The sequence below is a fragment of the Salmo salar genome, chromosome 21, assembly GCF_965601325.2.
Source record: "Salmo salar chromosome 21, fSalSal1, whole genome shotgun sequence".
Lineage (NCBI taxonomy): Eukaryota > Metazoa > Chordata > Actinopteri > Salmoniformes > Salmonidae > Salmo > Salmo salar.
The window spans coordinates 50,502,009-50,517,864 of NC_138311.1; the positions used below are offsets into that span (position 1 = coordinate 50,502,009).

General features: G+C 42.2%; 1 long non-coding RNA gene across 1 annotated transcript; it reads right to left on the reverse strand.

The window, feature by feature from the left end:
* Positions 1–2,262: 2,262 nt before the first annotated feature.
* Positions 2,263–13,918, reverse strand: LOC106582451 (uncharacterized). Its single transcript, XR_001323309.3, has 5 exons — positions 13,451–13,918; positions 7,037–7,204; positions 6,835–6,936; positions 6,392–6,490; positions 2,263–5,017 (listed from the first exon to the last, which is right to left on the reverse strand). It is a non-coding gene; the product is annotated as an uncharacterized LOC106582451 (long non-coding RNA).
* Positions 13,919–15,856: the final 1,938 nt, after the last annotated feature.

Below are 15,856 nucleotides of genomic sequence, written 5' to 3' on the forward strand. Positions count from 1 at the left end.
TAACCGTGTAATTCTCTCAGACAAGGTGAGTTTTATCAATAAATTTGCCTCAATTTACAAAAAAAAAAAAAGTATTAATGCTAATTAGCAACAAAGAAGACCTTAGTAAGACTACACATTTCTGCACGTCATCTCTAGCCGGCACGGTCAACTACCGTTCACCAGTGCGATCAGAGACCTGTGTCCAAGCCGTGAAATTCTTGTCCCTTTTCTCTGTCTTAGCTAGCAACTGACTATACTTTAGCTAACTAATTAGCAGCGCAGTAAATAAAAAAAAAAACGAATTGTTTTATTTAACCTAGATAATTGTCTGCACAGTATGTCTGTGTCCAGCCATTAACTTCTTACGTTCCATTTCTCTGTCTTAGCTAGCCCGACTACACTTTAGCTAGTTAGCACAACAGTAGATAAAGAAATGTGTTGTTTTACTTAGCCTAGATAATTGTTTGTACAGTATGTTGAATTTGGTGTCTATTTCAGACCCATGGCATTTAAAGGGGAGAAGACCACTAAGTCTGGCCATGTGGTCTTCAAGACTGTGTGGAAGACCACATGGTCTTTATGGTTCACTTTGTATATTAATGACATAGGAAACACTTAATTCTTGTAGCGTTCATCTCTATGCAGATGACAGTTTTGTATTCCTGTGCCGCCTCAGTGCAGCAGGCCATTCGTGAACTTCAGCATGACTTTGAAATCAATTCAGAAATCACTTACAGATCTTAAATTAGTGTTAAATACAAGTAAAACCAAGCTCATGCTGTTCTCTAGGTCACAAAATGTTGACCCTGAGGACCTGCATATCTGTGCTATAAATGGAGCCCACATTGAGCTTGTTTCTCAATATAAGTACCTGGGTGTCTGGCTTGATGACAAGTTATCCTTTGTAACGCATGTTTTTTTTGCCTTTATTTAACCAGGTAGGCAAGTTGAGAACAAGTTCTCATTTACAATTGCGACCTGGCCAAGACAAAGCAAAGCAGTTCGACACATACAACAACAGAGTTAAAACACTGGAATGGTAGATTTGTAGTGGAAGAAAGTGCAAAGTAGAAATAGAAATAATGGTGTGCAAAGGAGCAAAATAAATTAATAAATAAAGTATGGGGATGAGGTAGGTAGATAGATAGATGGGCTGTTTACAGGTGCAGTGATCTGTGAGCTAATCTGACAGCTGGTGCTTAAAGCTAGTGAGGGAGATAAGCGTTTCCAGTTTCAGAGAATGTTGTAGTTCGTTCCAGTCATTGGCAGCAGAGAACTGGAAGGAGAGACGGCCAAAGGAGGAATTGGCTTTAGGGGGGACCAGAGAGATATACCTGCTGAAGCGCGTGCTAAAGGTGGGTGCTGCTATGGTGACCTAACGGGTGGCATCCCTAAGTAAATATTCCTCTTACATTGCACAACCTTCAATGTTATGTCATAATTATGTACAATTCTGGCAAATAAATTACGGCCTTTGTTAGGAAGAAATGGACTTCACAGTTCGCAATGAGCCAGGCGGCCCAAACTGCTGTATATACCCTGACTGCTTGCACAGCACGCAAGAGAAGTGACAACACCCCTAGTTATAAGAAATTCATGTTAGCAGGCAATATCAACTAAATATGCAGGTTTAAAAATATATACTTGTGTATTGATTTTAAAGAAAGGCATTGATGTTTATGGTTAGGTACATTGGTGCAACGACAGTGCTTTTTTTCATGCAAATGCGCTTGTTAAATCATTACCCGTTTGTCGAAGTAGGCTGTGATTCGATGAGAAATTAACTGGCACCGCATCGATTATATGCAACGCAGGACACGTTAGATAAACTAGTAATAGCATCAACCATGTGTAGTTAACTAGTGATCATGTTAAGATTGATAGTTTTTTTATAAGATAAGTTTAATGCTAGCTAGCAACTTACCTTGGCTTCTTGCTGCCCTTGCGTAACAGGTAGTCAGCCTGCCACGCAGGCTCTTCGTGGAGTGCAATGTTAGAGCGTTGGACTAGTAACCGGAAGGTTGCAAAAACAAATCCCAGAGGTGACAAGGTAAAAATCTGTTGTTCTGCCCCTGAACAAGGCAGTTAACCCCCATTCCTAGGCCGTCATTGAAAATAAGAATGTGTTCTTAATCTGACTTGCCTAGTTAAATAAAAGGTTTTAAAAAAAAAAAAATGTTTTAACAAGAAATAAAAACACATACATACATACATACATACATACATACATACATACATACATACATACATATACACATACATACATACATATACACATACATACATACATACACACACACACACACATATAAAATTTTTCAAAAATGCACATCGGTGGCCAAAAATACCAAATGTTATGAAAACTTGAAATCGGCCCTAATTAATCGTCCATTCCGATTAATCGGTCAACCTCTAGTCTGGAGGGTTGTTAACACAGTGTCCAAAGAAGGGCCAGAAGTATACAGAATGGTGTCGTCTGCGTAGAGGTGGATCAGAGACTTACCAGCAGCAAGAGCGACATCATTGATGTATACAGAGAAAAGAGTTGGCCCAAGAATTGAACCCTGTGGCACCCCCATAGAGACTACCAGAGGCCCGGACAACAGGCCATCCGATTTGACACATTGAACTCTACCTGAGAAGTAGTTGGTGAACCAGGCGAGGCAGTCATTTGAGAAACCAAGGCTATTAAGTCTGCCGATGAGGATGTGGTGATTGACAGAGTCGAAAGCCTTGGCCAGGTCAATGAATACGGCAGCACAGTATTGTTTCTTATCGATGGCGGTTACGATATCGTTTAGGACCTTGAGCGTGGCTGAGGTGCACCCATGACCAGCTCGGAAACCAGATTGCATAGCGGAGAAGGTTCGGTGGGATTCGAAATGGTCGGTAATCTGTTGACTTGGCTTTCGAAGACCTTAGAAAGGCAGGGTAGGATAGATATAGGTCTGTAGCAGTTTGGGTCTAGAGTGTCCCCTCCTTTGAAGAGGGGGATGACAGCAGCTGCTTTCCAATCTTTTGGATCTCAGACGACACGAAAGAGAGTTTGAACAGGCCAATGAATAAGGGTTGCAACAATTTCGGCTGAAAATTTTAGAAAGAAAGGGTCCAGATTGTCTAGCCCGGCTGATTTGTAGGGGTCCAGATTTTGCAGCTCTTTCAGAACATCAGCTGACTGGATTTGGGAGAAGGAGAAATGGGGAAGGCTTGCTGTTGACCGCGGTAGGGGTAGCCAGGTGGAAAGCATAACCAGCTGTAGAAAAATGCTTATTGAAATTCTCAATTATAGTGGATTTATCGGATGTGACAGAGTTTCCTATCCTCAGTGCAGTGGGCAGCTGGGAGGTGTTCTTATTCTCCATGGACTTTACAGTGTCCCAGAACTTTTTGGAGTTTGTGTTGCAGTAAGCAAATTTCTGCTTGAAAAAGCTAGCCTTGGCTTTTCTAACTGCCTGTGTATATTGGTTTCTATCTTCCCTGAGAAGTTGCATATCACGGGGGCTGTTCGATGCTAATATAGAACGCCACAGGATTTGTTTGTGTTGGTTAAGGGCAGTCAGGTCTGGAGAGAACCAAGGGCTATATCTGTTCCTGGCTCCAATTTTCTTGAATGGGGCAAGCTTATTTAAGATGGTGAGGAAGGCATTTTTTTTTAATAACCAGGCATCCTCTACTGACAGGATGAGGTCAATATCCTTCCAGGATACCCGGGCCAGGTCGATTAGAAAGGCTTGCTCGCTGAAATGTTTCAGGGAGCCTTTGACAGTGATGAGTGGAGGTCGTTTGACCGCTGACCCATTACGGATGCAAGCAATGAGGCAGTGATCGCTGAGATCTTGGTTGAAAACAGCAGAGGTGTATTTAGAGGGCAAGTTGGTTAGGATGATATCTATGAGAGTTTTTTTTAATATCGAATAAATCATGCCTTAGTATTAAAAATAGAAGTTTGTTCAAGCAACGCTTCTCCCTGTATTGGATGTTGGTGATATTGTTTACATGCGGCAACCTGTTTTAAAACCCTTGGACGCAGTCTACCATTCCGCAATACGTTTTATTACATGGGACAATTTTAGGACTCATTGTAGCCTGTATAATGTGGGATGGACCTCTTTTCTATAGGAGAGCTACATTCTCTTTTATTTATTTACAAAGCAATCTTACAGAAACTCCCTCCATCTGTAACTTCATTAATTAAGATAAGAACCAGAAGTTACCAAACCCGTTCACAGGAATGGATAACACTAGAGATCCCTTCAGTCCACAGATTTAGAAAAATCTGCGTTCAGTTTTTTTGCCCCCAATTTGCCCCATATTTCCCCAACTGTTGCCTATATGGCAGGCAACAGTTGGACAGCGCACCAAACCCAACTGGCACACCATGAGGAGAGGGTGGTTGATGGACAGCAATGATGGAGCAGCGGTAAGGACCAGGCATGTTACTCCGTCGCTGCTAAGAAAAAAGGGTGCTCAGATCAGTCATTGGATGGGGTGTTGTCTGTAATGTGGAGGAGGGCACCAGACCATCCGGTGAGGCATCAAGGCAAATGGCCACAGGAATGGATGTGCAGGAGTCAGGGCTTTGGGTTACAGGGTCTGGGATCCTGGGTGCCCAACCGAATGGTCTGGTGCAGCATTTTCATTTTTACCTTCAATTAACTAGGCAAGTCAGTGAAGAACAAATTCTTATCTACAATGATGGCCTACCGTGGAACAGTGGGTGGCCTTGTTCAGGGACAGAACGACAGATTTGTACCTTGTCAGCTCGGGGATTCGATCCAGCAACCTTTCGGTTACTGGCCCAACTCTCTAACCACTAGGCTACCTGCCACCCCAGTAGTGGAGGGCAAGTGTCCCTATGGTGCAAGTCATAGAATTTCTATATCAGCCTCAATGAAGACAAACCTTACCGGCTCCAGGTCAGCTCCACGTCACTGGAAGGGACATCTGATTCTTTGTTGTGTGGACCAGCAAAGCCTCCATCACTATCCCAATCACCATGACGACCTCTGACTCATATTGCTCCTCCTGTCAGTATCTGGTCCAAAAATATTCAACATAGTTCATATACTAGGCTCCCAGAACAGGTTATATTACAAACAAGTGTTGTTCAAAGCAGCCAACTAAAATAATGTAGTTAAGGTAAGTTCAATCACAAAGGCTGGTCTTAGTGCACCTTAGGGCTGGGCGATATGGCCAAAATACCACATCATGGTATTTTAAAAAAATGTTTGATAGTATTTTATGTTTTGGATTAATAAAAAAGTTCTAAATTTGCTTCATGAGTAGTGCGTGACACATTCGAATTGGTTTATACTGTTCAATTCAACCTAAAATAATTTCCTACATTTCCATCAATTTCTGCATTTCCTGCACTCATTTGAGATCATTTCCACACTGCCACGATACGGGCAAAAATACTAGGCCTTATATTTAACCAAATGTTGCAATTGCGATTTTGATCAAAACACTTGGGTGAACTATTGGAATCATAGAAATAGAATGTTTATTATAATTATATAGTTAGAATACAAATAAGTGGGCACTTTGAATACAGTATTTGACATGACAACGAATGAAAATTCCATGGATGAGTTATTGTGACAGGGTAGGAACCAAAGTGATATTCAGTATTTCCTAGGGGACCCTATAATCTTTGGCTACATTAAATCTTTATTCATATAGCCAACATATTCATGCTTTGCCTATTCCTCTTTGATTTAGAAGATACTGTTGCACAAACAACATGCTGATTTAAGCCTCCACCGGTACTGGTATCAGGCAGTATTAGCTAGCTACATTTGCTTTGACTCAGTACTTTTATTAGCTAGTTAGCCAGCTAACTTGTGATAAGCTAAATGGTGTTAGCCACTAATGCTAAACTTTCTAAGAAAATACAAACTAGCTGTTTGCAAATGTAAGAAACAAACTAATATTTTAATTATAGAACACTTGTGGATTTATATTATTAAGATCAAAGTGGAAACAACATGGTTGTCATCAACATTGTTGCATTGACCATGCAGACTGAACGAAAGTGTCTCGTGGTCAAGCAACAACAAATGCGATCCTTGAGTGACATGGGGTGGGACCAGTTCTGTGTGGAAATCGGCATGAGAGAGAGTGGAGAGGGATGACTCAAGTAGCAGAGTAAACATTTTTTTTTTTTAAATGGACGTTACACACGCCGTATCACATTTAACAAAGCAAACATTCAAATACAGTTATAGAAGGTAAAGTAAAAACACAAAACGGGTCCAGCATAAATACCGGTATATAGTAAAACACGGTATACCGCCCAGCCCTAGTGCATCTCCTCAGTTTCATTCAGTAGTACAACACAACTCACATTGAATTGTATAATGGGCACAGTGGGAATTTTTTTATCTGTGATGTTTAAATGATGTCGTACCCTCAGAGTGAGAGAGTACATCACTTCCAGCATATCTCCTTGCTGAGGCTGGTGCTTCTCGTGGTGTGAGCCTGATGTTCCGCATGTCACGCCTCCTGTCTAAAACATGGGGAAAAGGGGGACAAAGTCAAAATGTTGATGCATCTACAGATTCAATGACTGAATCAACACAAACATTGGCACAGACACATACGATAACATACGCACTATACATACACATGGATTTAGTACTGTAGATGTGTGGTAGTGGTGGAGTAGGGCCCTGAGGGCACACAGTGTGTTGTGAAATCTGTGAATGTATTGTAATGTTTTTAAAATTGTATAAACTGCCTTAAATTTCACTGGACCCCAGGAAGAGTAGCTGCTGCTTTGGCAGCAGCTAATGGGGATCCATAATAAATATAAATGTTTTAAACAATATTGTTATTTGACAAATTACTGACCTGTCTGTCCACAGGCTCGATCTGCTGTAGTCTCCACAACCGGATGACACTGTCACAGGACGTCCATGCACCGGATAGCCCGAGTGGTACACTCCTGTTGGACTGTAAAACAAAGAGCCATTTGGTCAGTGGTAGGTCTTTTTCCAATGCTGTATCACCATCTTTATCTGGACAGAAAAAAGCATTGTTTATTATACTCAACACTCAATCCTATTTGTTTGCTCTTGTTTCCCAATCCACAGTCTGGATCTTCCACTTCTGCCATGGTGGATGAACTACCTGTTCTGGTAAACAGAGCAATTTCTCTTTCCCACTGGAAAATGGAAGCTACAGACCCCGAGTGTTGTCACTGGGTTTCCGGTCCGTCCATCTGAAAGACAAAACAAATAAGTTACTTTTACTAGCTAGCTAAGTTGATTACTAAAAAAATGGTAACATCTATATTAAAATAACATAACCCACATACTTGACTGTAGTAACGGTAAAATAGACTGGGCTTTGGTCTATCTGTACATCAAAAATCCTATTATGTGGATGAGACATTTCTGTTGGGATGGAGGAATCATCTGGAATGCTCAACTAGATGATCAGGACAGTCAAGGTTGCTATTATCCCCGAGGTGGTGAAGTATTGCAATGAGCTATATGACTGTACTTCTGATTCTAATTCTCAAGAGGAAAGTTAAAACCCTCAGCCTTAAGGTCACTGAGGATGACCAACAGTTATAGGGGTATCGTCTGAAAGTTGAACAGCAATTAGGGATGTAACAAGGATATTGGGCATCGGCCAGCAGACCACGATTTCTACATTCAGGTCCTAAATCTGTGGCATGCGATGTTTGTAAAGGAAAAATGTCACTGCCGTGTCAGGCTAATTTGACACATTGTCTACTAGCCCCGTCTGATACGTACTAGCCTCCGGCTAGATTCATTTCCATCCCTGCCGACATTTCTTACTGACTTCACAGGTCGTTGGATTAATCATGTAACGTTACAACAGATGTACTTGTGGTACACAACCGTTTATGTGATTTGTATGAGTGTAATATTCATATGTGAATACATACTGAATTATAATTGGATGCATTTTACCGCCGTATCATACTGTGCGGTGATTGGTTAAGACCACCCAGACGGTTAGGTCATGGGCAGTTGATCGTGGTTGGAGATAGGCTAACATGTAGTTGTAACTAGTTAATAAAGAGTTATGTTAAGAAACATCCTGTGGTTCTGCGTTTTATTATTTTGTACAAAGCGTACAAAACAAGACATGGTGTCAGAGTAAATGGTCTTAAAAGATGGATTTTTCTGGAGTTCCTTCACCTCGAATGGACTGGGAGTCTACAAACTTACCCGATGCATGGCGTAAGTACAAACAGCATGTGGAGCTAATGTTCACGGGTCCTCTGAAGGAAAGAGGAGAAGAGGAAAAATGTAGCTACCTGCTCCTCTGGATCGGTGAAAAAGGGAGAGATATTTACAACACATGGACACTTACCGAGGCTGAATCAAAGGTACTGAAAACATACTACGATCGTTTTGAAGCATATGTTGTGCCGAAGACTAATACAATTTTCGCTAGGTACAAATTCCATGAGAAAGTACAGGGAGCTAGCGAGTCTTTTGAACAGTTTGTGACTGAGCTGCATCTGCTTGTGAAAGACTGTGATTATGCAAACAAGGATGAGATGGTCAGGGACCGTATTGTATTTGGAATACACTCACCGCGAGTGAGAGAGAAACTTTTGAACGTTGGGTCTGAGCTAACGCTGGACAAAGCTATCGACATAGCCAGATCTCACGAGCTAGCACAGGCTCAGATGAAAACCATTTCGCGCGGCAGCACCAGCGCATCACGTGAACAAGCAGTGCACGCAGTCAGGCAGACATCAAAGCACACCTCCGGTGCCCAGAGAGAGCGTTTCAGAACGGAGAGAGACATAACTCCAAAACAGAGCGACACAGACTCAAAACGTCCCAAAACATGTGGATATTGTGGATACAAAGTGCATGGCGAACAAGGAAATTGCCCAGCTAAAGGCAAACAGTGTACTAAATGTGGTAAATGGAATCACTTTGCAAAAGTGTGCAGAGCTTACCGTGGAAAAACAGTACACACAGTGAGTGAAGATGAAATGTCAATCAAAGAGTCAAATGATGATGAACTGTTTATTGATTCAGTGACACAGAAAAGTCACATATCAGAGACAGAGCAAGCCTTTGCTGACATTGAGATAGGAACACAAGGCACAAAGCTAAAGTTCAAACTAGACACTGGTGCACAAGTAAACATTATTCCTCTGAATAAATACCGCAGCTTGACATCTGAGTGCGAGCTACAGCCCACCATGCGCAGACTGACTGGTTATGGTGGTGAACAGCTCCCAGTAAAAGGCACATGCACTTTCAAATGCAAATACAAAGAAAGTGACATGATGTTGGACTTTTACGTTGTTGACACTAGAGCACCTGCAGTGCTAGGTCTTAAAGCATGTTTAGACATGGACCTCATCAAGCTAGTTTTATCAGTAACAGCACCAGTAGAGACAGAAAATGTACTGGAGGAGTTTGCTGATGTCTTTACAGGAATAGGATTATTCCCAGGAGAATGTACCATTCACCTTGACCCAGACGCAACCCCTGTGGTCTACCCACCGAGAAAGATTCCCCTTGCTCTCCGTGCCCGTCTGAAGAAAGAGTTGGAGAGCATGGAGCAATCTGACATAGTCACCAAGGTTACAGAACCGACTGACTGGGTAAACGCGTTAGTGGTGGTGGAGAAACCACGCACAGGCAAGCTCCGAGTATGCCTCGACCCAAGAGACTTGAACAAGGCTATCAAACGGCCCCATTACCCTTTACCGACGCTAGATGGTATCACGCACAAGCTAGCGGGAGCACGCTACTTCAGTGTCATGGACGCTAGATCAGGCTACTGGGCTATCAAGCTCACAGAAGAGTCATCTAAGCTCACAACATTCAACACACCGTTTGGACGCTACAGGTTCCGTCGCCTGCCTTTTGGGATTATCTCAGCCCAAGACGAGTTTCAGCGAAAGATTGACGAAGTATATGAAGGCCTCGACGGAGTTGTGGCAATTGTGGACGACATCCTTGTTTATGGTCGAACCAAAGAGGAGCACGACCGAAACCTCCGCGCGATGCTGCAAAGGTCCCGCGAGAGAGGAGTCCGGCTCAACCCCGAGAAGAGCACAGTCAGCGCTACAGAGGTCAGCTACTTCGGACATCTTCTCACAGCGAATGGAATCAAGCCAGATCCACAGAAGATCTCAGCCATAAAAGAAATGGAGCCACCAAAGAACCGTGCAGAGCTGGAAACAGTGCTTGGCATGGTCAACTACTTATCCAAGTTCGCACCCAGCCTCTCCAATGCTAATGCACCCCTGCGTCAACTGCTAAAGCAGTCCAGTGAGTTTCTTTGGGACAAGCAACACGACATTGCTTTCCAGAATGTGAAAGACTTGATCACGAGAGAACCAGGACCAATCCTTGCCTACTACGACCCAAACAAAGAGCTCAGACTCCAAGTGGACGCGTCGAAGTATGGACTAGGTGCAGTGCTACTGCAAGAAGGAAAGCCCATCGGCTACGCTTCCAAATCTCTCACAGACTGTGAAATCAACTACGCCCAAATCGAAAAGGAGCTCTATGCCATTCTGTTCGGATGTAAACGTTTCTATCAGTACGTATATGGACGACAAGTCATTGTGGAATCCGACCACAAGCCCCTTGAGTCAATCATGAGGAAACCACTAGCTGCAGCCCCGCCAAGGCTACAGAGAATGATCCTTCAACTACAAAAATACGACTTCACAATCACTCACCGTCCAGGCAAAGACATCCCTGTCGCAGACACACTCTCCAGGAAGTTTCTTACCTACAAGGACAGCAGCCTCAGTGAGGGCATGGACATGCAAGTGCACACTGTGTACAGCAACTTACCAGTTAGTGACACGAAACTGAAGGAGATCCAAGCTGAAACAGACAAGGACTCACAACTCACACAGCTGAGGAAAGTCATACAGGATGGATGGCCTGAGGAGAGGAGAAAATGCCCTCAGAGTGTCTCAGAATTCTGGAACCATCGTGATGAACTATCACAGATCAACGGAATCATTTTCAAAGGAGAGAAAATCATTATTCCTACCAGTCTCAGAGAAGAGATTTTGACAAAGATCCATGCTGGACACATGGGCATGGAAAAGTGCAAACAGAGAGCACGGGACATTTTGTTTTGGCCTGGAATGTGCAAACAAATAGAGGACATTGTTGGTAGATGCACCATCTGTCTTGAAAGACGCCCCTCAAACACCAAAGAGCCAATGTTACCTCACTGTATCCCAGACCGACCCTGGCAGGTTGTGGCAACCGATCTGTTCACCTGGAACAACGAGGACTACATCGTAACATTGGACTACTACAGCAGATACTTCGAACTCGACAAGCTTCACAGCACCACATCTGCAGCTGTGATACACAAGCTGAAAGCAGCCTTTGCCAGGCATGGCATTGTAGAGACTTTAATATCTGACAATGGGCCCTGTTACAAATCAAATGAGTTTGAATCCTTCACAAAAGCATGGGAGTTCACACATGTCACCACAAGCCCACATTACCCTCAAAGTAATGGCCTTGCTGAAAAATCTGTGCAGATTGCTAAATCACTCATGGACAAAGCAAAAGCAGACAAGAGAGACCCCTACCTCAGTCTCCTTGAATACCGCAACACTCCAGTTGACAATTTCAAATCACCAGCCCAGCTGTTGATGAGCCGCAGACTTCGCTCAACCCTTCCCAGCACCAACCAGCAGCTGCAACCTGAGGTTGTCAGCTACAAGGAAATGCATGAAAAACGTGCACAGAGACAACAACAACAAAAGCGATACTACGACAGGTCAGCTAGACCACTGCCACCACTGATCGGCGGAGAGTCAGTTAGAATCCAGGAGCATGGCCTCTGGAAACCAGCAGTCGTCATCCAGCCAGCTGACACTGAACGTTCATATCACGTCCGCACAGCAGAAGGAGCAGTGTACCGCCGCAATCGTCGTCACTTACTGAACACAAAAGAACAACACACTGATGAGATGAACTGTTCCCCTGAAAGAGAACGTGATGGACTAAACACACACACAGCACAACATACACCACACTTACCTGCAACACCACAAGAGCTGTTGACTGACACAGAAGCATGCTCAACATCATATCGCACAAGGTCAGGAAGAGAGGTCAAGCCCAGAGCTCTCTTGACCTATGAAATGTCAAAGGGTGTAGGCGGATCGCTGCCCTAAAAGAGTTCCAGACTGTAAACTTGTTATTGAAAGTTGACTTGACATGCTTTGGTATTGTATTTGTTTGAAATGTTAAGATGTAATTTCTACAGTGAAGCTGAGTTGCTGAGAATCCCTTGTTTGAAAAGTAACAGTATGTTGGATCATTGTTTCAGAGTCTATGTTGATTCAGTTGGTGTAGTATGCAATATAAATGGTTACTTACCTTGAGTTCAAACTACAGAGCATGTATCCAAAAGAAAAGCTTAGAATATGTAAAACATTTGTATTTTGTTTAAAAGAAGGGGGATGTAATATTCATATGTGAATACATACTGAATTATAATTGGATGCATTTTACCGCCGTATCATACTGTGCGGTGATTGGTTAAGACCACCCAGACGGTTAGGTAATGGGCAGTTGATCGTGGTTGGAGATAGGCTAACATGTAGTTGTAACTAGTTAATAAAGAGTTATGTTAAGAAACATCCTGTGGTTCTGCGTTTTATTATTTTGTACAAAGCGTACAAAACAAGACAATGAGGACAACATTGAGCCCACAAGTTCTGTGTGAGCTAGCTAGCCAGCTTCAGCTAATGTAGCTAACTAGCCAACTAAGGCGCCTCAGTACACATATATTTAGCTTACTAGCTAGCTATCGTTAGTTCACTGTTCGTGTAGTCAGACTTTTCTAAGTGGTGACATGCTAACTAACCAACTATCCATGGAGCCGGCTTAACGTTAACTAGCTGGCTAGGTCACTAAAGACTTGTCAATAAAAAGGTAACATTGAAGAACCCCGTTTCTGTGTTTTGTTTGGGGGAAAAAAAGTATTGTGAGCTAGCCAGCCAACTTTAGCTAATGTAACTAACTAGCAACCAAAGTGCCCAACTAGCTAGCCCATCCAGCGACATTAGCTAGATAATTAGTTAACATTAGCTCACAGTTAACTTATTGTAGTCAGACTTCTCTAAGTGGTGACATGCTAGCTAACCAACTATACTTGCCATGGTGCCGGTCTACGTAATCAAGCAAAGTCAGACTACACGAACTAAAGTTAATTAGCTAGCTAAATATCCTTTCCCTGGTGGGCTAACGCTAGCTAGCACGTTCACACCTGAAAAAGTAGCTGGCTAGCTCACTAAAGAGTTGTCAATATAAAGGGCACAAAAGTCATTATGCTGGTTATTTGTACTTGTAAATAAGGCAAAGTGCGTTGTACACGTACCTAACATTACAGATCATCTTCATTAGCACCTAGCTTACCACAGATTTCTGACCTAACCAAATGTGCTTGTTAGCAGTTAGCAAACAGGGCTTACCTTATCACACAGCTCTTGTGATGCCTCTCACTTACTGAGGTTGGAAAACGATAACATGTACATGTGCTTATTGGAGTAGTGGTTACAATCCGGTAACGTTACATAGCACAGAACCATCCTTGCTTCTGATCGACGGAGAGACCTAAGGTTAGCTAGTTATCTACAAAGGCAGAGGGTAACTTAATACATTATAGTAATTTAAAGACGCTAAGGTAGCAAGCTATGCCATTTCAAAAAGGCTGAACGAGAATACACACGAGAAACTAAAAACGCCTATAATATCTATGTTACTTGCAAGGCTATTTGTCGAGGAGTTTGCGTGTAGAAATGTGCCTTGAGGGATGACGTCAAACCTTGCGACAAGATGTGTAGTTCTTTATGAAAGCCACATTAGCGGCCCACATTTTGATGTAAAACAGTGGTGAGTTCTGTAGCTAGCACCCATAATAAACCTAAGTGCGCAATGATGAGTAGCATCCAGCGATTTAAGTGTTGATGCCGTAGCATGCATGTAAATAATATCACCATAATCTATAATAGACATAAAAGTAGCTTGCACAATTTGTCTTCTATTTGTAGAAGACAAACATGTCCTGTTTCTATAGAGGAAGCCTAGCTTGATTTTTAGCCGTTTACAAAGTTCATCAATATGCATTTTAAAAGACAGTTTATCATCCAACCATATCCCTAAGTATTTATATGCAGAGACCTGATTCATTCGAGAACCATCGTAAGTGCAAGTGTATTTTCAACCAACTTTTTGAACCTATTAAAAATCATAAAATGTGTTTTCTTTGCATTTAAAACAAGTTTCAGCTGTATAAAAGACCCTTGTAATATCTTAAAATCTGTCTCCAAAAGTGATTATGCTTGGTCAGCCATTGAAGCGATAGACTACATGACAGTGTCATCAGCATATAAATGAATTTGACACTTTCTTATCTCATCACCAATATTGTTTATGTAGAGAGTGAACAGTAATGGACCAAGTATAGAACCTTGTGGGACCCCTTTAACCAACTCCAATGGCTCCGACTGGATGCCGTCGACTCTAACAGCCTGACTTCTATCCTTTAGATAGTCATGAAACCAACGACAGGCATCCAATCCCAGTCCTATTGACGACAGCTTACCCAAAAGTATCGCATGGTCTACAGTGTCAAAAGCTTTAGATAAATCTATGAACAAGGCGGCACAGTACTTTCTATTATCTAGGGCATTAGTAATATAATTTACAACACGTACAGTGGCCGTAATAGTACTGTGTTTAGGTCTGAAGCCAGATTTGATTACTATAAAGAGTATTGTTAACAGTTAAAAAAGATTGTAGTTGCCTATTCACCAATGACTCTAGAATTTTAGCCAAACAGGAGAGCTTAGAGATGGCCGATAATTATCCAATTCACTACCATCACCTCCCTTGAGGAGTGGTAAAACAAAAGCTGTTTTCCAAGATTTAGGAATCTTTCCTACGACAAATGTTTGATTAAAGATATGCGTCACTACACCAGCAATAATAGGTGCTGCACACTTGAGTAAATATGGATCCAGATTGTCAGCGCCTAATGATTTCTTAGAATCTATAGCAGATAGTGCAGATAAGACCTCATCTTCTGTGACTTTTTGAAAATGAAAAACCGGCTTACTCTTTTCCACATCAGCTGAAGGCAGAGGGACTGAAACAATAGACCGGTCAGGATCATGTTGGCCATTTTTTCTTTCAAAAAGAAAACCAGCAGAAATCAATTGTTTATTAAAAACCTCACAAATTTCAGTTTGGTCACTGATGATCACAGATTCCGATGTAATTTGCTTCGGCATGGAAGTCATGGAGTTTGCTCGTTTAAGTGAGTTAACAATTTTCCAGAATTGAGCGGGATCACCAGCAGACTCTGTCATAGCATCAAGAAAATACCTCGATTTTGCCTTTTTATTCCTCCGGTCCATTTATTTCTCAATTGCCTAAAAAGCAGCCAATCAACTGTTTCACCAGTTGTCCTCGCCAAGGCCCATGCTTGATTCTTTTGCAGAAAAAGGATTTTCAAATCACAGGAGAACCAAGGGTTAGTTCGATTTTTGACCCTAAGTCGCTTTAACGGGGCGTGTTTATCAGCCATAAAGGTCAAAATTGATGAAAAGAAAGAGAACGCTAAAACTGGGTCCATTATGCAGTTTCCGGATAAAAGGTCGGAGTAATAAAGGTCATGGATAAAGGCTTGCTTTGAGAAGTGTTTATAGTTTCTCTTTAGAATTATACGGGGTGTTTTAGCCTAGTATCTCTGATACATGCAATAGGGCAGTGGTCACTGATGTCATTAGCAAATAACCCACTAGCTATATATTTGTGAGGTGTATTAGTTAAGATAAGGTCTATTAATGTAGATTTTTTGGGGGTCTTTTGGATTA